General features: G+C 34.1%; 1 protein-coding gene across 2 annotated transcripts in view; it reads right to left on the reverse strand.

The window, feature by feature from the left end:
• The window catches only part of TOX (thymocyte selection associated high mobility group box), a 370,502-nt gene that overhangs the window by 236,966 nt on the left and 107,608 nt on the right, over positions 1-25,928 (reverse strand). The gene's annotated exons all lie outside the window — the stretch shown is intronic.

Genomic DNA, 25,928 nt, shown 5'->3' on the forward strand with positions numbered 1-25,928 from the left:
TGCATAACTGAATAGAATAGTGGATCAGGACTCTAGTACTGATAATTCTAAATTTACCAACATGAGAGAAATTATCAATACTAGAGTTATCAAAGGAAACAGACCTCGTTAAAGAAATAACTGCTACAAAACTATATGCAACTCAAAACAGAGAAAGACAATTCAAATCTAATGAATGCTCTTAATATTAATTACAGAATTCTTAACAATACATTGGGACAGCTCTCTTGGAGAATTCAGCTTACTGTTTAACAGTTTCTGACTAATTTTATTAACCTGTACATCTGAGAAGATCAACCCCCTCTGGGTTTAATTAGAAGAAAATTCAATTTAAATCTAAATGTCAACAGTGGTTACTAATTATGGCAGGGCCCTGGACGAGACATCCAGTCTGTAATCAGGCAGCTCCCTGGTAACAATTAACAGTTTCTTTCTGAGTTATGAGTACATTAGGATTTTTTTAAATAAATACGATTCAGCATGGGACATTGCTAATATTATGAGCACCTACTGCTAGGTGCAGACATGCAGAAGAGGATGCCAAATTAAATTACGGAGATTTCTCAAACATATAGCTGAATAATAAGCAGCTACAAAACTAGGTCAGGGTCGAAAGCAAGAGACCACTACCCCTCCCCCAACATGCAAAATAAATATGCCCACTATCTCTGAATAGAAATCATTCTTTTGTTATGCCTTTTGTCAAGAATACATTATTGCAAAATGATATTTATTTCCACAATCTTCACAGCTGTGAGCACGCCTGGATTAATCTTTCTAGAACTGATTTCATTTGCAATTTCATGATTAAGATTATAAAATGTAAATTTATTACTTAAAAAAAGAAATGATTATGAAAGGAAGGGAGGAAAGGCAGTTCTTTATCTACTGGTTTGCTTTGCTCTGTGCTAATGAAATAAATAGCTGACTAACCCTGAAATAAAAACAAACACTATAAAAATGATTGCAAAAATGTGAAATGAAAGCTAGAAAGACAATGAAAAAATCAACTCTTTTAATGTGCTGTGGGTGGTGATTATGTGACTTAGAGCAGCAGAATTACCAGAATGTGCAAATATTGTTATGGGTAGGCTAAGTGTGAGTGGCTTAGTCATTTGAGCTCGTCAGTGGCTGCCCCGTCCCCAGTGCTAACACTGCAGACAAAACTGGGAACACTGGCCTCATACTAACTCACAATTTTATTTTAGCCTTCAGTGAGAGAATTGTTAAAGATCATCTCCATCAGCCCCCCTTTTTATACCCTATTGAATATAGATGACCTATATAACAAACAGTTAAAAATCCATATTTAGAAGACCACAATGATTTTTGTGTGGAAGCCATTCACAAAACAAGTTATTCATTTTTGCAGCTTTATTCCCTCATAGGCGATAGCTAGCATTTACTGAGTGCTGGACATGGGCAGGATACCTTGACAGGGAATGTGGACTCCATAAGATAGCATATTTTTTCCTGATGATGAAAAGGGGTCTTGGGAATTTTGTTTTGATAAAGAAGACTAAACAGCTTGCTCTTTTCCTAACATTTTTCTTTTTTTGGAGTTCCTAATCTGAGGTCCAAGAACTTGTTCCTAAAAAACATTTTAACTAAATTTTCTATAAAGTTGGTTTCCTCTGTAATCCCATGAATTATATTTTATTCATTTTAAAATATTCTGAGAAGAGGCTCAAAGGCTTCACTTGACTGCCAAAGGGGTCCACGGTACAGTTAAGACCCCCTGTTTTATTTGATCTTTTACCTGCAAACACCCTGATAAGCCATTGCATTTAAAGAATCTAATTCTTATACTTTCTTTGCTTTTTAAAAGCCCTGCTCATAAAATGCAAAGGAATAGGAATGAGTGTGAAGCCTACCAGTGGATACTCTTTTTGTATTTGCATGTATTAAGACACACAATCAAATAAAATACCCTTTCAAAGATAAACGTCTCATCAATAAATGAATGAACATTTGGGTTCAGCCCAAAGTCTTTGTATAGCTAGAAGCAATTGAAGAGCAGAGCACTTCCAAGGGAAGACTAACATGTAAAGCAGTTACAATGATCTGAAGTCAATTAATCCTATATTCATGTTTAGCTATTGCATCTTATTGATGCTTCTTTTTCTTCCCAACACTTGTTCAAAAATCTCAAAAGAAGAAGAAAGTTAAATACAGTAAGAAGATATTTTCCTGTGTTCAGTTTGATCAATGGATATTCCAAAGCCTAGAGTTTGGAAGAACTGAGTTTAAATCCAAATTCAATCTCTTCCTATCTGTGTGACCCTGGAGAAGTCACTTAATATTTATTTGCTTCAGTTTCCTCATGTGTAAAGCAGGGATAATAATGGTATTACCCTTGTAAGTTTGTTGTGAGGCACAAATGAGATATTAATTGTAATGCACTTAATGCTTATCACATAGTAAGAGCTTTGTAAATGGTAGCAATGATTGCTATGAGGCAAGTTAATTCTATAATTAAATCAAAATCAAGCATTTATTTATTTCAAAGCTATAAAGTTTTGAAAGTAAATCAAATTATATTCCTCCTATCAAGTTCCTTTATAAAATTTTTTTAAATCTCAGGAATCATGATAAGGGTTATAAGATGAATGTGAAAACGATCCAGGGTGTGTCAATGTTATTAAACATATAATTGGAGTGTCAATTAAAACATAATAGTGCTTCCTACTCCATACTGTCATCATAAATTCAAAAATAGGACTAAAAAATTAAAACCTATGAATGATAATGGGTATGTGCATTTTGTAAGACTTTTCCATTACTCTACCTCACTGAAATCCCAAGATTTTCAAGGGAAAATACTCAATATATTAGGCCAATTTTATTTTTGTTTAGTGTATGCTCTGATACATTTTTAATACAATTTCTCAATTGATATAGGTTCTATTTCTTACTATAGCCTATAGCCTATATAAAGTAATTACTATAGTTACTTTAACAAGTCATGGAATATTCATTTAGACTTTCTTGACCAGAATTGGAAGAGCAGGGACAGTAGATAGTCCCTCTTGAAGAGGTCACATTTCACCTCTGGGAGGCATCATGCCTCTCCTAGGCTGCTGCTGACTAGAGTCATGCTTTCAATGAGTAATACGGAGGCTAGTAACTTCTACATTCTGCCTGAAGATCCTTCATCAGCCACAACAAAACAGGTGTTATTTGAAATTATGACACTGCTAAAAATTCTAGACTTAAATGGAATTCTTTAAAAAAACGATGATGTCATTGTCCTATGCATATTGCAATGTTTTCCTTTCTTTTCTATTTGTTTGTTTTTTAAATAGTGATTACAAATTGCAGAGGAATGGATTAACAAGTTTCCTGGGTGACTAAAGATGCATTCAGCTTTCTTGGGCAGTTTGATACAGCCCCTTCTCATATTTATAATTTTAAGTATCACAAAATACAATAAATAGAATTCACATAAGACCAATTATATCAAAATGGCTATGATATTTTTTAAAAGTCCACAGATCACAGGTTAAGAACCCCCAATTCAAGGCACCAATATCCTCCTCTTAGAAAGAAATGCACAGGTACTGTGCTTGACTAGTCAATTATAAAGCCTGGTTGGACCATTCAAAAACCAGTGTTTAATTGTATTTTTGTCCTTTGCTAATGATCCTTTCTAAATAATTTTCACAATGACATTGTTATACTGGGTGAAAAGAAATATATATGTGTATATATGTATACTTATATATGCACATTTGAAAACTTAAGTAAAAGGAATAGAATAATGGTATTAGATATGATAGATAATATAATAAAGTGTGGTTTTAAAAATACAAGTTTTAAGCTGTAATATTTCAGGTAATATTTTGAATATTTTATTGCAAACTGTGAACAGGTGTCTAGCACAATTTCCTTGCCCTTGAAAATGTTAACTCTTTCTCCTAGCTTAACTGAAGCTTTCTTAAGATCTTTTGATAACAAAAAAGGAAGCTCTTTAACCACAACTCAATAATAAGGTGAATGGAAAAACAGTTGGTTTCCGCCAGCCTCAACTGCTTACCTTGATGTGTTAAAGTAAAGAAGAGAAAGAGAGAGTTTATATTCTTCATGATATAGCAGCAACCACAAGGTTCAACGAAAATTACAAGGCAATCTTGTGTCATTCCTATTGGTATATTTTTAAAATGTTGTTTTTCTACATTTTCCAATTAATTTTTTATACATCTTTTGATTTGAAAACATGTCGTACCTCCAACGTTTTTTTTTTTGCCAGAAACCCAGTGGGAAATCTGATAAAGTCCCTTTTTAGAATTATGATTTTAAGTATCATAAATACATAGGATTCACAGAAAATCAACTATACTCAAATAGTTATCAAATGTATATTTTTTAAGTTCGCAGATTCTTCAAGCTTTTTTTTTTTTTTTTAGATATTACCCCCTTCCATGAAATCTACAGTCTGGCAAAATCGACCTTCCTGTTTTCCCTCCCATATGAAACCAGATCTTTGTGCCTTTCCCCATGGCTAGAAGGCACTCCCCACTTCTACCTTGGAGAATTCCTAGTTTCCTTCAAAGCTTGGTTCAAGTGTCACCATAATTATATGGATGCCTTTCCTGATCTTTCAGCTGCCATTCCCCTTTCCCCACCATGAGTTTGTATTCACAGTGTATGTGCTTAGCTATGTTTATGTTGTCTCTCCAAAATAATAAATGCTTCTCATGGGCAGAGATTATTTTGGCTTTGTATTCTCAGCACTTTGCCTAGCACTACTGACACATAATAAATATTTGTCATTATATGATAGATTTTACACTTTTGAAGCTTACTCAATGAAATGGGAAGAGAGGAAGTGCATTGGATCTCAAGTCCAACATTTATTGTCTCTGTTATAAACCTGGATTTTTCACTTAGATCTGTTTGGGTCTGTTTCATTCTTGATAAAAACAAGGGATGATCAACTTGATAATCTTAAATATCCCTTCTAGCTCAAAATCTAGGATTCCATGGTTTAGGTCTAGCAAGTCCATTTGCAAGGCATTTATACTAATGTGTGACCCTCAATAGTTATGCTGGACATAAAAATGTGGAGAGCACATATGTTGAGGTAGGGGAAATACTCTAAGACTTAAATATTTATAGGTGGGTCAATAACCTCCATATATCTTAGTGTGATTATAGATCTTAATCTAGAGGTTATAATTTGGGTCAGATGCCTAAGAATTCTATATTTTGGATTTTGGGAGAATGTTTGGAAAGAATGGAGCCTTCCAATCTGTTAGAAAGTATCCCAAATCATGTCTGTGACCTCTTTGGGAAACAGAATGTCTTCATCTTCACCTGGGAAACAGAAGGTCTCCAGACTTGAGTAAGAGTTTGGGCTTGGTGTGAAATTCTCAGGGACATACAGCAAGATTTCTTTGATTCATATGGGCTCCAGAGCTACTCACAGTTCCAATATAACAGTTGTAGTTATCTCCCTGTATTACTCATAAGGTACCAAAGTAAAATAGACACCCACTATTATTAATTGAACTGACATCAAAATAAAAAAGATTAGGCTATCATGACAATTCTTCATGTTATACTTTTGTAAGAATTTTTTTTTCTTACTGTTAACAGCAGATTTCTCTGTTTTGCCTAATCTGCAAAATTTCATCTTTTACTTGTGACTACTGGCCAAGAACACTTTATTGTATGGTTTAGTTTATTTTCTTTTTTAAATAATAAATTCAAAATTATTTCTCATTAAAAACTACTTTCATTTAAAAGAATGTCTTGTTTTTTGGGTCCTGATTAAATATTGGTTAGATCTACAGATTGAGTCATGGCTACCCTGTTTAGGAAATTAGAAGAATGGTAAAGTATTATAAAAACTCCTTTTTTTAAAAGAATATCAATCTAATTGAATACTAACTGAAATATTATGGGATAATCAAATATGATCATTAATAGCAATGCAATGATTCAGGACAATTTGGAGGGACTTAAGAAAAAAAATGCTATCCACTTCTAGAGAAAGAACTGTTGGAGTAGAAATGCAAATGAAAACACATGATTTATCATTTGTTTATTTGGATATATCTTGAGGTTTTGATTTTATAAGATTATTCACTTACAAAAATGAATAATATAGAAATATGTTTTCAGTGATAATACATGTATAACCCAGTGAAATTGCTTGTCAACTCTGGGAGGGGAGAGGAAGACAATATGAATTATATAACTTTGGAAAACTTATGTGTAAATTTGTTATTGGAATAAAATAAAGATAAAATAAAAAAGTTGAGGAAACTAAAAAAATAAAATAAAATAACACTAATCAAATGATATTTGGGTTAGAGTTGTATACATCTGCCTTCTGAATAATAAAGTATTTCTTTGTTTTACTATTTTCAATTTTAAAATTTTTATACATTTAAAATTTTTACTGTTTTCTGAAATAAGGGATTACAAATACAGTTTTGCAAAATATTATCTGGTAGGTGAATGACCACTTTATTTCTCTGTTGTGTGTTTTCAAAATGCACTGTTAAATAAGAAATTTGTTGGCCTTCAGCACTGAGGCAGGTTTATTAGTGAACAACTAAGTGGAACAAAAAAATCTATAACCCTGATCTTATCGAAATAATTACAGAACCTTTAATGTCCCACTAGACACAAAGAGGAAAAAAGTATATAGCACAGAAGAACAGTACAGTAATGGAAAGAGACAGAAATAGGGCACTCATTCTCCTTTTTACTTAGTGCATAGAAGCTACTGTCAAAAGGAGAAGAGAATGCAAAATGATTGCTTGACCAAAAAGGAAATTTTAATTTGCGTCTCAATTGGCTAAATGTGAAGAAAATGTTCTCAAGTAAACAAAAATGAAATTCTAGTTTAATTGAGGTTTGTCTTCTCCTTTGCAGGAATGCTGATATATAAACATATATTTATATGTTTACTTCAAAATGTAGCATAGATGTAAATATAGAAAACTTATATTAGAATGAAGTTTCCAAATAAAATCTATTTCTACTCTGGAGAAGCTGTAGGTCATTATTATCCTTGCTAGGCAGTGGATTTAATATTACATACACTGTAGTTATATAACACCTTAAAAATTGACTTTTATAGAAAAATGGTCCTCTCTCTTTCAATTTACATGTGGCTATGCAACAAAACTTACTTGTAGCTGTAGGTTTCAAATACTTTTAAAAGCAATCAAAATACAAGCCTTTATAATACAAAGTACCACACCCTGGTCTACATGCCCAGGAAGAAAAATATATGTGGCTGCTATACTTGAACAGGAATGAAATATCTTTTATAACAAAACTGGCCTTTATTACAACCTTTGGAAAATATTTAATATGTTTCGATTAGCTTGTTGCAAATTCAGTAATGTTCTCAGGGGACAGACTAGACACCCAAATGATGTATAGCAAAATATTTAACTTATAATTCATGCCAAACACCTGAAATGTAAAATATTTATGTGAAATGTATCTTCTGAATGCATAGCTAATACAATTTGGAACCCTTTATTTATTTTGAAGGTTCAGCTGAAAATGCTATCCAGTCTCACAAGAAATAAAGACAGCAAAACTTCCCCTATGACATTTCAAATCATGAGTATTTCTTTGCAGATATATCTGCGTGAGATCTGTGGCTTTGGTGAGATTTTTTAGATCCTTACCATTACCCAAAGGAAATCTTGTGTTTGGTGGTGGAAACACAATTATGTAATCGCACTTAACAGAATATATTTATAGTTCTTCTCTGCTCCTTGGGTCTCAGTTTCCTCACTCATAAAATGAATTAGATGATATTAAGGCATTTGGCTAACCTATAGAAAGGTAGCATCAGTAGTTGGTAGAGAATGAGAATTGGAGTCAAGATTCTGCATTTAAATTCATCTTCAGATACTGCCTCATGGTGGGATCAGGGTCAAATCATTTAATCTTGCTATCCTAGTTTTTTTTTTCATCTGTAAAATGGGGGTAATTCAACTTAATAAGCATTTATTAATTACAAAGAGGCACTGAGCTAAGGGATGAACATGATAAAGACAAAAATGAGAACTGTTCTTGCCCTCAAGAACTAACATTCTACTTTTGGGTGAATTGATGTGTTTAAGCAAATACAAACGGTGTCACTGGAAACTGGGTTGTCTGTCTTATGGAATTCACAGGCTCCTAGATTTAGAGGTGGAAGGGATTTTAGAAGTTGTTTAGTCCAACTTCCCTCCTTTTACAGATGAAGAAAGTGAAGGCAGTGAGAGTAAGTGATTTCCCTGAGGTCACACAAATAAAAGGGCAGGTTCCTGAGTTGGGATGTTGTAAGGAAAGTTATTTGTGAATTTTAAAGCACTTCTATGTATGTGACTATAACTCACGTTTAGGGGTCAATGCCATATGCCAGAGAATCCTAACTCAGTGCCACACTAGTTGTGCTCTCAAGATACTCCCCAAGAGGAAAATGTCATTTCAGCTTGGTAATCCTAGACATGAACTAGTGCCACTCTTTATAACAGTGAGGTATTTATCCTCTTTTCCTCTTGATGTCCATGAAATCTCATTTATTCCCCACAAAAATCTTAGAAATCCTCTCTCCTTGTTAGATTTCCTTTATTAATTTGGATATCACCAATCTGAATGGAAACAGTCAGAAATTTAGAAAAGGTTGATTCCCAAAGATCTGATAACTGAACTTCCAATATTTCAGACACTGGTGCACTGGCTGGCTTCCCTTGCTTATCTCCCAGGCAGCTGAAACACCCCCAACTCCAGAGAGAACCTTACCTCCTGAGCACATTGAGCACAGTGGTCTTTACTTTGTAGCTGATATGGCAAGTAGAAGATCAGTGAAGGTTAGGAACTCTGCCTCCCACTTCCGAAAAGAATTCTATGAAAATGGGAGATGCTAGCATGCTAATACCAGCCTCCATAAAGGCAGAGGAACTTTTCATTCCCTCTTTTAAAAAGAGGCCTTGAGTAAAACATAGACAGCGTATAAAAGGCACAAGAGGAATCTAAGCCAATGCACCTGAGTTAATAGTGCCTTTTTATTAAGTTTTCCTAAAAGTTTCCATTAAATTTTATTAGGTGATAAAGGCTGTAATATTCCCTGAAGGATCCATTATAGCATACAAGGTAAAAGACTACCCAAAAGATCACCCAAAACACTCTTCCCTCATAAGATACAGGTAAAGAATCTAAATAGTCTACACATAAACTGATGTTTTCTGTTATAATTTAATGCAATAGAACATGCATGCGACTTGGAATACAAGGACCTCAGTATGGATCTCAGCTAAGATAACACCTATTGCCCTTAACTAACCTTAACTCCAATAAATCACCTTTTTGACTTAAATCTTTTGTATCTTGATTTCCTCATTTGTAAACTGAGAAAGATGGTCTGCATGACCTTTAAGGTCACTTCCAGTTCCAACTTTGCAGTCTGTTCCTCAGGATTTCCCTTCTGCCTTTTAGAATTCCTTGTTCCCTTCAAATCTCTGCTCGTGAGCATCTTCTAACTGGGAGTATCCTAACATCCCATCTCCCAAGTTCACTGGATATTTACTTTGAACATACTTATCAATGAAGATGTTAGCTCCCAAAGAGAATGTAAGCTCTTTGAGAGCAGAATCTATTTGATTATTTTCTTTGTAGTTCCAATGCTTAGCAGAGTTCATGGTACATAGAAGACATTCCAAAGATTTCTTGTTGATTGATTGATTCTCGTTTTAACATCTATTATCTGATAATACCACTAAACCTTAGCTTTATTTGTAAAATGAGAGCATTGTCAAATTCAATCAAGCTTTGTCTAAATGCTATGATTATTTGCCAATGACACCTGAAACAAGATCCCTAAAAGTTCCTTCAGACTTAAGAACAGGGGAGATAAACTAGTCCAGCCCTTTTATTTTACTAAAGAAAAAACTAAACTACGAAGAAAAATAGGGACTCTGCAAATTTACGTGACCACTAAGTATCAGAGATGGGGACTTGAGACTAGCTTCTATGCAATGATTTCAAGTTGTTATCATACAATTTTAAAAAAGGGGAAAAGATTAAAAGAAATATAGTCAATATTATTAGTTGGAGGGCAAAAAGATTAATATGGCATCTTTCCAGTTCCTATATTTATCATCATATTAAACAAATAAAAAATTAGATTCTTCATAGTCCAAATGGTAGGGATTATATATATGTGTGTGTGTGTGGGTGTGTGTGTATGTGTATGAAACTAGACAATATATAGTAAACAAAATGTTACATATATATTTATAATACATTGTGATCTTATCCTTTCTGTTTGCTCAAATTAGTTTTAATTTCTTGAACCCAGCAAACGATGGGGCATATAACCTGGAAGTTTACCATGAGTGAATAAAAATAGTCAGGATTTTAAAAAACATTGCTTTGGATAATAAAATGAAAACTATTCAAGTGAATAACTAAGAATTTGAAGTACTGTCCAAAGCCAGATGCTATTCTTCAATTGTATATATGGGTAGCAATTCTCAAATTATTCCTAATAGGTTGATATCCACCCACTTAAAAAAAAAAACCTTTACCTGTCAATGAGTTTTAATTATTACTTACCAGTTTCTTTCACAAATGAACTTTCTACGATTTACACAAAGGATGATCTGGACTTAGGTATCATCTTCCAAAGCACTTGAGACTTTTGGTAAAGCCTTTATTTCACAGATACTACATTTTGCAATAATTTCAAGATAAAATTTTATGAAGTGGGACTAAACATATTATTGACATACAGCTTTTGAATGAGACATGGAAGTAAACAAGGCAGATAACTAATGATATTATATGACTCCCTATGAATGTTGAAAATATCAGAACAACACCTTAATATAAACTATGATATAATGATACATAATATGAGAATTGATTAATTGTAGCCATTTACATAGTTGAGAATTTTATAGGTTAATAGGGGTTTTCATTAAGAATATCAACTTTTGCAATGGGCTATAATGAAGTGATACCATCAGTATTCATTTAGGTACAGAGAACTGTTTGTCCCTATACATATTTAATGGTCTTAGACACTATGCTTTATTCTTATGATTGAATTTTTATTTTAAGTCATTTTAAAAATTATAGGTGTACAGTTTTTCATTTTTTCCATTCTTCCCTGTTAGCCTACCAGTTCTCTCTTCTCACTCATATTTAATTGTTTGCCTATAGCAGCCCATCATTCCCATGTAATTTGCACTTCTTATCTGACCTGGGCTTGGGTTAAAAACTTTTACTAGAATCATGGGTAAATAGTCTAAAAAGGATTTTAAAGAACTCCTCTATAAGCAGTGAGCTTTGATCTCATATGCACTGACTGTGGTATATTTATTTTGGTTGTTCAGAGTATATATAACTCTAAGGAAATGATCTACTATCTCTGAGCCTTGATTTCCTCCTCTAGTCTAAGGGGTAAGAATGTTAAGTCTCTCAGAGGACTTGGTCCTGATAGAGGGCAGGTAGAAGAGAAATGAGGTAAAGAAGGGCATATTTCAGACCAATAATTTCCTTGCAATTAAAATTGTCAAAAAATGGAAAATGTACAAAAAATGGAAACCGAGGGGGCACTATTCATTGTGAATGACAGAACAACTTGGGGTAATATAAAAGTAATAAAATATTATCATGCCATAATAAATGATGTAAAATAATTTTAGAGAATCCTGGAAGATTATATGAACTGATACAGAATGAAATGAGTGGAAGCAGAAAAATAATTTACATGACACTGTAAAAACAAACAACTCTGAAATACTTAAGAAATCTTCTGATCAACACAATGACCAGCTACTTATCTGGAGGATCCGGAGGATTGATGACAAAGAGCTAGACACCTTTGGAGGTAGGATGAGACATATTTTTTCAAATTATGACCAATGCAAGAATTTGTTTTGCTTGACTCTAGTTTTGTTATAGTGAATTATATATATATATATATATATATATATATATATATATATATATATATTCCCCCCTTTTTCACTGAGACTAGGAAATGGAAAGGAGAATAAAAATATTTCTGTTAATAGAAAAAAATTTCAGAGGACGGACTGCCTCAGGAAGTAATGAATTCTTTCACGAGATGACTTTCAGCAAAACCTGGATGACTATTGAATAGGATAAACTAAATGGCCTCTGAGCACCTTCCCAACTCAGATTATGATTCTGTATTTCAGAGGGTTGTTACGAAGAATGCATTTTGTCTAAATTAAGGGATTAGATAAATGTGAGTTCTAATTATGATTACTTACTTCACCTCCTTTCTGATACTGTGCCATATCTCAGATCTAAAGGGGACCTTGGCCTGAATTGCAGGTAGATGATTTCCTATATTGTCACACTGTTTTAATATAATGATAATAGCTCCTAAAAAGAACATTGCTTTAAAGATTAAATTGTTAGTATGGTAAATAAAATGTCCCCAGATATTCAAAAAAGGGGCAAAATACACAATTTGGGGATTTCCAAGTATTCTGATAATAGTTTATAGTAGAAACAATGTTACAAAATTCTATCTGCCTCAAAAAATTTATATAACAACCAATCTACACTTGACACTACAGAAAAAACTACATAAATAATCAGTTTCACAGTGTTTTGCATATACTTTTTTGATATAATTTTTTCCAGGAAAAGGAAAGGAAGATTTTTAACAGTATGTCAGAAAAGTAACATTATAACTGAGATTGGGATCAGAGTCTATTCATGATTTCAAAAAACAAACAAACAAAAAAAGAACAAAAATTAAAAACTGATTAAAATGGCAAGGTCATTTACTCATCCAAAATTTATTGAGAGTCTTTTGTATCCAACCTTGTCACTACTTGTTCATAATGTATATATTCTGCTCTACTAAGTCCAGTTTCCTCATTTTCCTCCATATCTAAAACGTTAATTTCTCTCTGTACTTTATCCAATGGCTAGGAGACCTCCTTTGATATATATACACACACACAATATCTTTTAAAGTACAAATTCAATCTTAATTCTTCCATGAAGGTACCCTTAACTATTCAGATTCTTACTCTCCATTCTAACCCTCCAATCAATAATCTTGTCTTCTCTGATTCCTACTTAATTTGCAATCAGCATTAGGTTACATATGATTTTTGAATTGCTCTTGAATTTATTCAGAGGTGTTAGTCTTACCTTATCCTACTTCCTTGCAATTGAGTAAGATCACATATAAGCCCAATCCTATACTGTGAGACAATGATTTGTGTGGAAATAGTCTTTGCTCTCTAGAAAATCGTAAACAAGGAAAATGATACAAACAAATGATTACAATTTTCCAATGCCCTTTTATCAGGAAATTTATCAAAAGATTTTATCTGCCATTAATTGCACGCTTTTCAAAAGTTAAAAATGGGCAAGAAGTGAATAGAAATGCAACATGGCTCAATGTTTGAGAATCCTTATTATCTTTCCCTAGATCTTATTACAAAATATCTTTCTTCTCTACAACCAATTCCCTACAAGTTCAAACCAGTAGTTAGGTTAGTTTATTGATGTGACAAGAGGTTATAAATTATGTGCTTAGTGCATAGGTTAATTTTCCATTTTTGCCCAGTACTTTATATCTGAACAACAGTGATACACATTTTTCCCCATCAATTTCCTTGGTTCTTAAGATAATTTAAATAAATTGTTTAAAACCTACTTATTTTTATTTTAATCATTCTTTTTAAAGCAAAAACTACCCAAGTGACATAAATAACAAGTACCATAGGAATTTAATTATGTTAGGCATTATAAAATGGAATAGAAACCCATTATTTTCATTGTATTACTACTAATTTTATTTGGTGACTTCACAGAGGATTTTAGACTAGGTCAACTCAGTCAAACCACATTAGATATATTACTAGTAAGCAAGACTAAATTTACATAACTAAAACTAGAAAGCTACTTTATAAAAATAATGTTAATAATGATGACCATAATAACTTTTTTTAAAAAAACTGATTTAATTTGGCTGTCCACATTTCTGGAATAACTGTTCTCTCCAATAGGACTGTAGAAATTCTCTAAGGACTTTGATTATTCTGATAAGTGGTATTTTATAAAAAAAAAATCTGTGTTTATAGACATGAAATCTTGAAGGATGCTGAATCTAGGTAGAGAACTACACTCATACTAGTCCCAACAATGTCAGCATGGGTTGCTAACCCTCTGGAAAATGGAACTTAGCATCCCTTGTCATAAGTGGATGATTAAGCCATGTACCACGGACTAAAGTAAAAGAATTCAATTGTTTTCATAATTCTTTATTTTCCTCTCTAAATGAGTGAAGGTTTAGACCATTAGATAACAAATTAACCTTATTTGAGCTATTTAGATTCAGGAGAGGTACTGGCTTCCCTTGGAAAGGCTCCCTTTCTTAAGTACTCTTATGTAAACATTCTTGATGATGTAAAAGGGTTTTAAGGTCCTTTTGTGACTCTTATGGCAGTTATATATCTAATACCAGGAGCATTTTCTTCTATCCAATCCTCCTCCTCAGGTTCCTCCCCTTCCTCATCAAAGAGTACTTTGATTAACCACTAGGAATAGCAACATCCAATGGAAAGTTGTGCATTTCAAAACCTCCAGGACATTATGATTGTACTGTCCTAGCTGTTAGGACACTGCTATTTCACTGGCAGATTAGCAAATCTACAGATGAATTACACCAAGGCAGAAATGTCATAAAACCACTTTTCCATCAAATATCTTCATTTTACAGATGATTAACCACAGGCACATCAAGGTAAAGTCCAGAGTCCTATAAAGAAGCTTCTATCACAATCAGAACCAGAACTCAAGATTTTATACAATTTAAATCCTTTTATAGAAAATGCCATTACAATGAGTCTTTTGACTAACAAAAAAAAGATTTTATAAATATTGCCAGCGTCATAATTTTATTTTATATAACATTCAATAAAAATTCCAACATAATTGAAGAATTTTTATAATTCTTTGTAGTTCATTGTAATTCTATCTAACCTTGCCCTTTTTCTTTTCCATTGTTAAATTTTCGAAAAGACTGTTTATAGCTTGTAATAGATTCTCAGATCTGCTTTCCTAAGCCTAACTTCTCTCCTGACCTCCAGGCTCTCATTTCCAATTATTATACATTTCTTCCTGGTTATTGCACAGATATCTTAAACTCAACATATCCAAAATACAACTCAATATCTTCTTCTGTAAACTCTACTCTCTTCAAAACTTTACTCTGTCAATGGAAAGCTCCATTGTACTCCCAGTTACTCAGGCTCACAACCTAGTGCATTGATGGCAAACCTTTTAGAGACCAAGTGCCCAAACTGTAAACCTCACACTGTATGTGAGCCCCCCATCTTACCCCAGACAGGGGAGGGATGAAGCACTCTCATTGGGCTGCTGGGCAGAGGGGAGGGCCATGTGAGAAATATCTTCAGGAGCTCATGGAGAATGGGAAGGGAGCAGGCTTGTTGGGCATGCTCCAACACGCATGCCATAGGTTTGCCAACATGGACCCAATGCCATCCTTGATTCCATACTCTTCTCAGATAAACAATTAAGTTGTCAATTCTAAGCAGAAAAGAAGATTTGGGGAAACTTAAATATGAGGCCTTAGAGTGAGTCTAAGTGAATCATTGGTGATATGGTCTTGGTTTTAGAATTTAGGATATTGAACACAGAATTTCATAAAAGGTATTTTGATTTGAAAACACATTATACCCTAGAACACTAGATCAGGAGTCAAGGGGCCTGAGTTTGAATTTCAGCTCTACCAATTATCAGCTGGGAAACCTCCTAAGCAAACTCCTCAACATCTTGAGACTTTTGTTGCCACATCTTTGAATTGAGGGAACTGGATCTATAAACTGTCTTCCAACCCTACATTTATATTTCTATGTTCCTAAGAACTAGGATGGATTTCTTCACCTTCCCTCAGGGAGGCATAATTTTACCCTTTACTTGTCAACTCCTAGAATTTCCTTTGACACTTCTCTTTATTTCAATGACTTCCTATTTTCCAACTGCCTTCTTATACCCACTGTTATTTCTTCCCAGATTTCCTCTGGCAGCAGGATTACCTTTACATGGGTCTTACTCATTCTGTTGCCACTCAAAAGGCATAAAGAGTCCTCATGAAACTGGTCTCATTCTCTTAATTGCATGCTGAGCCTAAAAGTCACTCACCCACACGGGTTTCATATTTATCTTAGCAAGTGGGAAACTGTTATTTACAAGCTGAATTATGAATTTATGGTTATTAGTCACTTATAATGGATATTTGGTTAGTATTAAGTCATAGCATCAAGTATCAATCATTCAATAAGTAACTTGTGGGCCAAGCACAGAGAGATATTAACCCAGTGCAAGAAATTTATAATCTAAATATCTTTATCACAAAAAATCATTATTTTATTCTGTCATTTTTTAAAATTACAACTATGATTAATAGGTAGTAGAAAAGAAGTACATATATTATTAAACAAAGGCATGGAAAATATTGTATGCTGATTGCTACAAATAATTTTTTTTAAAAGGGCTTTCATTTTTAACACAATGTAGGCCTTCTTGGCTAAAAGTACAGGTTATTCTAAAGATCTCCCTCTGAAGGATTATTTCTCTGTAATGATTTGATCATGAGATGCTTAACATTCATGGAGGTAGATTAGTTCACTAATTCATATCCTATTAATAATGTAGTCCATTTTCAATATTTTATTATTTCTTTATGAGATTTTGTTGCTGTTGTCCCAGACCTAAAAGATTTTTACTTGTGCTGGTTACTCTTGGTGAAGAAGAATCCTATATCAAGTCAAAATAGGACCCATTCTATAATTTTTAGTGTTAAAATATCCCAGGAGCATTGAGAAGTTAAGTAATTTATCCAGGACTATGGCCAGTAGGTGTTAGAGGCAAATCCCGAACTCAGGTTCTCAGACACCCAGGCTAGCTCTGTGGTCAGTATCTCATAATATCTCTCCTCTTCATGAATAATTCCAATTAACTGAAAATTTATATAAGTGAGAAATCAAGGTACTCTATAATTTATGAGAACATAAGTTGATGTCTTATTAAAGTATCACGATCTTCTAAAAACTTGTCTATGCTACTAATTAAATTAATAGCATTTAGAATGCTGGAAGTAATCTTTGATTCCCCAATTAAAGAATTCAAAGTCTTATGATTGTTTTAAGTAGATAATGTTGAATTTAAAGACAGGAAGTTCTGAATTCAAATCCTGCTTCATACACTAGCTGTGTGATCTTGAAAAAGTCACTTAACCTCCCTGTGTTTTCATCTGCAATACAGGTATAATAAAAGCATCTATTTTATAAGGTTATTACAAGAATCAGATGAGGAAACATGGTATTCTTTGCAAACCATAAAGCACTATATAAATACACTAAGGACAGCAAACAATAATAAATGCAGACATATTTTTCACAATGTCAGAGGAATGATGTAGCTCTTACTCTGTTAACAAAAGTTTCAGTTGTTAACTATCCCAAAGATTCCCTACATTTTTCCTAATAAGAAACTGATTTTAATTTCTGCCATCTTTATCTCTGCATTGGATGATGGGAGAAGACCCTGAAAGTAGAAGCTGAAAATGGCATATTTGCCAGGGAGACTCTTTACCTCCTCAAAATTCTTGCAAACTTCTGGGATCAATGAATATTATAAATGTCTTGGTTTAGATCCATCAGACATGCTTTTATCAATGACTACTCTGGATAGTAATTGGCTCATTGCCATGTTCTTATTCAATATTGAGAAGTTAAATAGCAACAGTTTTCTTAGAAACTGCAAATGTCAATAGCTTGGCATATTTTATCTAAGAAATTTCCTCAAAGCAGTTATTCAAGTATATACTATCTAAGAGATATACAATTGTTGTTGCCTTATTATGATTGAAATTGAGATAAACTGAGGCAGAAGGTTCTGAGTAAGATCAATTTATTTCATAGAATGGATTTGCCAATAAACAGTGTCTCAGGTGCCTCAGCTAGCTAAGACCCTGAATGAGTGCTGACAGATCCTTTTTATGGAGAAAAGGAGGAGAGTCCAAGAAACAGAAGGCAGCATCATAGAAGGGCAAAACAAAATGATTGGTCTTTGTGACCAATTAGAAGGTTCATAGATGTGTGTGTGTATGGGGGGATATGACTGGCTGAAAATTTAGAATGCAGGGCTAGCAACAAACCCTATTTCCATCTTGTTGCTAAGGAAAGCTCATTGTGGTGTCCACCTGCATGGGTAGTTAGTGTCACAGTAATAACAGATCAAACTTTCTTTAAGGATAGCCATTGTTGTGGAGATAGCAGACCAGACTCTGGCATCCACCTGTATCATTTCAAGGATAAGAAATTTCCTTGACACAAGAATGATACAATTAGAAGGAAAATTGAACTTTTAAACTTAACTTGAAGATATTAGATGCTTTACAGATAAGCTAAATTTCCAAACTTAAATCAGAGACAAATGAAACATGACTTAAGTAGTTACATAAAATGAATAGAATATAATCAGCTTGATTTTTCTGGATTTTCATATGCATTGAAAAACCTAGACTATTATTGAAAACTTATGCAAAGTGTAAAAGAGCCTGACCTTTGCCAAGTATAAATTGTGAAGAGAACTAAGACTAAAATGGCTGTTATTGCAGAAAAGTACCTGAAAAACTGTTGATTTTGGGGTAGTAACACACTGTATAAGCCCCTCCATTTTTTCAGACCCACAGTATCAGGTCCCTTACTGTCAGATTTACAGGATAAAAGCAAAACCAGACTGATCAAATACTCTGTATAGTACCAAGTGAACTTAAAAGAATGCTGAATTTAGAGTCAAATGACATGGGTTCAAATTCTTCCTCATTAGAGGCAAATAGATGGTGCAGTTGGATAGAGTTCTAGAACTGGAATCAGGAATATTTGAGTTCAAATCTAGTGTCAGATACTTAATAACTTTGTGATCCTGGATAAGTCACTTAAATGTTCTTTGCCTCAATTTTCTCATCTTTAAAATGGGAAACAGTATAATATTTCAAAAGCTAGCACAAACATTGTATCTTTCTTTCCTTTCTATTTACTACCTGTGTGAGCTTAGCCATTATCATCTTACCTTTCTTTCTAGACTCAATTTCCTCATCTATAAAAGGAGGGATTTAGGCCACATAACCCCAAAAATTCTTTTCAGTTTTAAATCTACTATTCTATGAGATTTGATTTTAAAAGCTTGTCAAAAACTTTAGTTCTGACACTATAGAAAGGATAATAGTGACTACTCACTGTGTAACCAAGAGGACACCAAATCATAAAATATATATACACATACAGCTCCACTCAGCAGAAATATCCATCTAAGAGATGTTAAGAGAACTACAAACCATGAAATAATCTTACAATTCCACTTCTGATCAGGATTTAGGCTTTGAAACTCCCAGACATTTTGGCCCCCCCAAATTCTCTATTTTTCTCAAGGCTATTAAAATCTTATGTAACATTCCCATAGAGATACAGAAGTTTGTTCTATTTTAAAGTCCTCTTGATACTTGTTCAAAATTTAAATAATTTGTTTTCTTTGTTAAACATGTCTTTATATGTAGTGATGCCAAATGGTTTGAGTCTAAGTACCTTTCTGAAATATCTTTGATTTGCTGCACAGATTTATATCTTTTCATGTTCTCTCTCATCATTAAGCCAATTACAGAGGAATTATTACCTTTGCTCAATCTGATTTTTTTATGGACTTCATTGAAATAGTCTCATCACTCATAATACACTCAGGAGATTGGTCCATTGCCCAGAAGTGCACAAAGGATGTTTCTAGTGAATTCCCATTAGGATTATTGGGAGGTTCCAATATACATATGCTTCTCATCAAGGGGTGGATAGAGAGCCCTCTATTTTCAAAATGGTAACATATCCCGATCTAATGCAAATGTGACTAATTGCACTTTTTCACAGGGTTATGTTAAAGAAGATACTAAAAAAGATTTCAGGTTTTATGGTTATCTCTTTTGAATTATCAGGCCTAAACACTATGGCATCCATTCTTACAAGTTTATGTTTGGGGAAAAATATCTCTTAAATCTTCTGAAGTATTGTTTCATTAATGGATCACACATTAGAATAACCCATATGCATTTGTATATATTTCAAATTATATATTCAAGATATCAATAGACTCTATTTAAGAAGCCATACACTTTAATTACTAAAAGACTGTTAAATTATGTTAATAGGACAACTGGCAATGTATTTGACTTGACTATATCTAGAAATCACTCTTCATTTCTAAAAAGTTCATTTTTTAAAAGGCATAACTTTTAACTTAATTTAAATCTGAATTCATAGAACTCTTGACTACAGAAATGAAGCTTTTTTGTTCAAAGCCCTAATTCAAAAAGAAAGATTAGTTTATAAAAAAGCTCTGAGATTATCTCCCTACTTTTTTTTTAGTACCTTCTTAAATGGTTTTCCTAGGAAATGGATTGTTTGCAAACCTAATGACATATGCCTCTGGCTATTTCAACAAATCGGCAGTAGTGGGAACATCTTGTTTACATATTACCTATGAGCAGCTTCATATATAATCCTAAAGAAAAAAATCTAAACCGTTAATGTAAACTTCCATCATATTCTGTCTCATTCTGCCAATATCTGGAACAAAATGGATCTCATAAAAATAACAAACTTTAGTGAATCCTTCCAAGTTATATCAAGAAGAGTTCGTTCCTTCCTACCTTTCCTCCTTAAAACTCCAGAAGCAGAATTTTAGAAACATTATTTTAACAATAAATCACAAAGAGAGTTCTCAGTAATCACTGCTTATGGTTCTGGCTTGATTAGCAAATAATATCTTAGTAAACCTTGAAATTTATAGAGATGAGAAATTTTGAATTAAAGCTTTGGAAATTTTTTTCTTATCACCATACAAATAGATAATAGCTTGTTTCTGGCAGGGATGCTTTATAAGTAAAGTACTTTCCCCCTCAGGGAATCATACTGTCATTTGTTTTTATTTTCAAAATGAAAACAAATGGAACTGTAATTCCTTAGGGCAAAAATGACTCCAGTCTATTTTTCCCCCTCTACGCTCTCATCTATTCATTTTTAGTTAGATGGAATATAGATATAGTTTTCCCCCTTTGGCTTCTATTGCCACAAAATGTATTCACTAGCTGTACAGTAATTAACAGCTCTTGACTGGAAAACTGCCAGCATGTACAACGTGACACTCTTCCTTTGAACACTAACAAAGTGCATAAGTAATTTATGTTGGATTAAATATCCCTAACAGGGACCCTTAAGTAACCCAATCACTTTAAACAGGCTCCACATGTATGCTCCTGAGCAGTGAAAATGTCAGACAGTGATAACCCACTAATAGCACAATTCTAACTATATTCCAGCCATTAGCATTTTATGACATCAATCCTCATTAAACCTGGCAAGGAAAAAGATACTAATGTTTCCCAATTTTACAGCCAAGGTGGAAGAGAAATGGAGAAAATGTAGACAGGTGCTGTCTCCCAAAAAGGATTAACATTTTTTAAAAAGTGGTAGCAATTTTCTGTTAGTACCTTTGTTTGCATTGAAAGAGAGACAACAAAGAGGTAAGGGCTACAAGGACCTCAATGGAATCCAGCCAAGAGGGAAAGAAAAGGCTGGTATTTCAGCCATTGTACACCCTGCGAAAGCACTGTGCCAACTCATCTTCCAACCCATTATATGAAATTTAATTTAACCTGCTATGCAATTAATTCAGATGTTCAGCCTATTTTTCTCATGGCAGAATCCCTCACACAATGCCTTATTTAAATATTAATCAGTCCTCTTTCAATTAGGACTAATTTGCTTCACAGGGTTTCTCTCATCTTCTGATTGCAGGAAAATGGAGGTAACTTGCAACGTTTGAGGATAATTAACATGGTATTTTTATAATACTGATACATCAAATGGGACCTTAATGAACCCCGCTGATTCCATTTAGTAAAGCATGCCTCAAAGTTATAATCAAGAGAAGAAGCCATTGCCATCTGTTTAAAATACTAAGGAGCACAATTTAAACACACAACGGTTATTTCTCGAAACTGTCTATTGTCAAGGTCTGCAAAAGTCATTTTTCTATGCAAACTAATTGTACAGTATTTTAATTTGAACCTTTTATTACACAGATACAAACCAGTGACATCTTACGACGTAAGGGCTCCATTTAATTAAATGTTGACAGCCACAGAAATAAGTAATGTTTGTGCACGTTACTTTCTCTAAGCTTGCTGTGCCGAGGCTGCACACAGAGCCAAGGCAAGTTTGACTACAGTTCTAATGAACGTCATATTTCATAGCCTTTTGTTTAATAGCTGAAGAACTTTTCTGAACCAAAGGCGTGTCAAACCACCCAGGAAACAGAGAAATGTAAGCATATGCTGCTGTTCATTTTCTATTTCCTAGTAACAAAAGTAAACAGGTTAACGTTTATTCATGGCTAGTTCACAGACTGATACATCTGGTGCAAAGCAGGTGGAAGTTCATTTTTTCAAGGTTTGGGGATGTTCTTGCGTTCCTAGGTAACCTCATGTGAGCTGGAGGAAGGGAGGATTAAAGGAGTCTATCTGATCCACAGGGTCATTATCAAAGCATTCAGCCCATCACAACAGTGATAAAGCATGATGGAGTTGGGGGTCGCTGATCCTGAATGTGTTTTGTCGTCATTGTTTTATATGATAAGGTTTCCTTCCCTTAGCTTTCAAAATGGATTTAACCAAGTGGTGCCTCATTATGAAGAAGCCAATATTCACTATTTTCTGTCAAAGACTTTCCCACTTGAGATAATTCCAACGAAGCAAATTAGAAATAACTGGAAGATGGTCAAAATGGACCACAGAAATACAAATACAAATATATATTGAGTTCAGAGAAAATATGTTTGTCAATCCACTTGTAAATCTGGGGATCCTGCCTGAGATTCTAATGTTCAGATGTGATCCTCTCAGAACCTCAGTTTCTTCATCTATAAAATGAGGATAATAAGCCTGGAGATTTTTTAAAGAAAAATTCCTTCCCAACCTAAAAAGGGGTGATTTAATATGCATTATTGTATGTATCTAGCACAGACCCAGTCCAAAGAAATAGAGATAAAACCAGTTTCAGAATATTTGACCCACACTCAAGGCAAGAAGAGAAGGCAATATTAGACACAGTAAGCACAGTAAAGGTCTGTGTGCGTGCATGTGTGCATACATACGTGTGTGTGTGTGGGTAAACAAGGAGGTTGGGAAAGTTCTAAGCCAAATCATAACTATTCTCTCCTGGCAAGTCACAGGTGTCCTGCTCTGCAACTTGAGAGGTGGAGATAAGGGGATGATGTAGTCTAGGCATCTTGAGTTGAAACTAAAAATGTATCTTCTCCTGGTAACCAAGTAATAACTAAAACCCTTAAGAACTGTGTGGTACAGTAGAAAGAATCATGGATTTAGAGTCAGAAAACCTGAGGTTAAATTCCAGTTCTCCTAGTTAAGAAAGGAAACCAAGCATTTCTTAATCACCCACTATGTGCCAGACACTGAGCTAAGCACTTAAAAAATTCCATCTTAATTGATCCTCACCACCACTCTCTGAGGGAGATGCTATTATTTCCCCATTTTATAACTGAGGAAACTGAGGCTGAGTTTATGGATTTTTTTTTCATAGCTACAAGGCTACTGAATACCTGAGGCCAGAGTGAACCTAGATCTTCTTGACTCCAAACTCAATTTTCTATTTACTTCCCCATCTTTCACATACCCAAGTGACCCTGTACGAGCCACCTACATTTGGGGGGGTCTTGCTCTCTCAATTTATTAAATTATGGAGTGGACTAGCTGATCTTGAAGACCCTTATATTCTGACATCCTTTTATTTCTTCTAATAATAATGGCTTTTGGATAGTAGAGAATATGTTTTTAGGAACTCAACCAGAGTCAGCCAAGACAGAACCAGAATTCTAAGAGTTTCAGCGCCAGGTTTTTAAATTCAATATGAAAATCAAATTGCCAGCTACTTGAAAAATCCAACCTGGTTAAATTTCCTGCTGGTGTTCTCTCAGGAGTTCAATATATCTTTCCAACCAAACAGGCAATAATAACTAAATAAATCTTCTGTGGTCTGGCCTAGGAACCCAAGAAACATTTATAACATTGCTTACAACAATGATGATAATGACAGTGATAATAATAACTGAAAATATAGTAGGTGCATTATTATCTCCATTTTTACAGAGGAGGAAATGACTTGCCCAGAACACTAGGATAATTGGGGCAAAGATTCAGAGATGGGAGATGAAATACGCTGTGTGAGGATAAGCCATTCTGACTAGACTATAAAGTGTGAGAAGGTGAGTAATATATAATAAGGTTGGAAAGGTGTGTGTTGAGGGGCAGGTTGTAAAGAAGTTTAAAAGCTAAACAGAGGAACTCATTTTTAAGTTTAGAGGAAATAGACTTGGGAGTTTGAACCCAGCTATCTCCCAATTCCTGTTCCAGCTACGGGATACAGCAGTGAACAACCAACAACTGATTTCTAAACTATCATATGGATCCCAACTCATGCATATGTTAGCAACTACTTTAATAAGATGTGGTCTCTGCTCACGAGGTACTGATCATCTTGCTGAGGAGACGCAACAGAAAACCATCTGGGAAACATTTAGAAAGCAAGATAATATATGGTGAATTATGCGTTATCGACAATACATGCTTGTAAGTAAGAGTTATAGAAAGCAAGTGTGGGCCAAAGTATTGAAGGAAAACTTCTGTGGAGAATGTGGACCTTGAAAGAGGGCTAGAAAATGGAAAGAAGATAAGCCAGGGAAGAAGAATATTTGCATAAAATAAGACAATTACAGTGGTGGGGGGTGGAACCGTAAGGAATGTAATAAAATTAGAAAGACAGGGCAAGGGCACCACACATTGTATAAGATCAAATGTTACTCTTTTTTGTTTAAAAGTCCTAATTTAGTGGCAGCTAGGTAGCATAGTAGATAGAAAGCCAGGCCAGAAGATGAGAGGTCCTGGGTTCAAATTCGACTTCGGACCCTTCCTAGCTATGTGAGCATAGACAAGTCACTTCACCCAAATTGCCTAGTTTCCAAGACAGAAAAAAAGTAAAGGTTATTAAAAGTGATGATCAGGTCATTTTTCCACTAGGGCATTTAATGGTGCTAAATTCCAACTAAACAAAATAATGTTTTGCCTTACACATATAAGGGATTCATTCCTCAAAAAGGGAATTTGACCAGAATAAGTCTCTAATTTTCTATGATTTTATGACACTGAAACCATTATTCTGAATGATTGCAAGAATACTTGTGGACACAATATTGAACCTTTTGTCCTCCCATCATTCTTCATTTGCTCTGAACTCTCTCTATGAAAGAAGGGATCTAGTCTTGCCTGAAGTGTCAGTTGAAATTCATGTCAGCCATGAATATCACTGTCTTCTGTGTTGTTACTTTTAATCAAGCCTGCAGAGAAATGAGCTAAAAGTGGGAGTTTATCAGAGAAGAAAGTTGTCTTACAGAATTTGGGACAAGTTATGACTTCAGATATTCAATATTTGTACAATGCAACAGTAAGAGAATGATTATAAGACAGTCACTGCAATCCATGTGACTAAATATATCTCCTCAAAAAGATTATCTACAAAGCTTATTATCTAGCGCCTCAATTCATCTAGCTGTGGAAAGTAATTTCTAATAACCAGGATAGTGCACAAAAGAAGTTTGAGATTGCTTCAGTGCAGCTACCTAAAGTGATTTGTTTAGTTATTATTGCCTGTTCGAGCTGGAAAGACCTATTGAACTCCTGTGAGAAGAGCACTAGCAGGGAATTTAACCAGGTTGGATTTTGCAAGTAGCTGGCATTTTGATTTCCATATCTAATTTAAAAGCCTGAA

Source organism: Monodelphis domestica, chromosome 3, assembly GCF_027887165.1.
Source record: "Monodelphis domestica isolate mMonDom1 chromosome 3, mMonDom1.pri, whole genome shotgun sequence".
Taxonomy (NCBI): Eukaryota; Metazoa; Chordata; class Mammalia; order Didelphimorphia; family Didelphidae; genus Monodelphis; species Monodelphis domestica.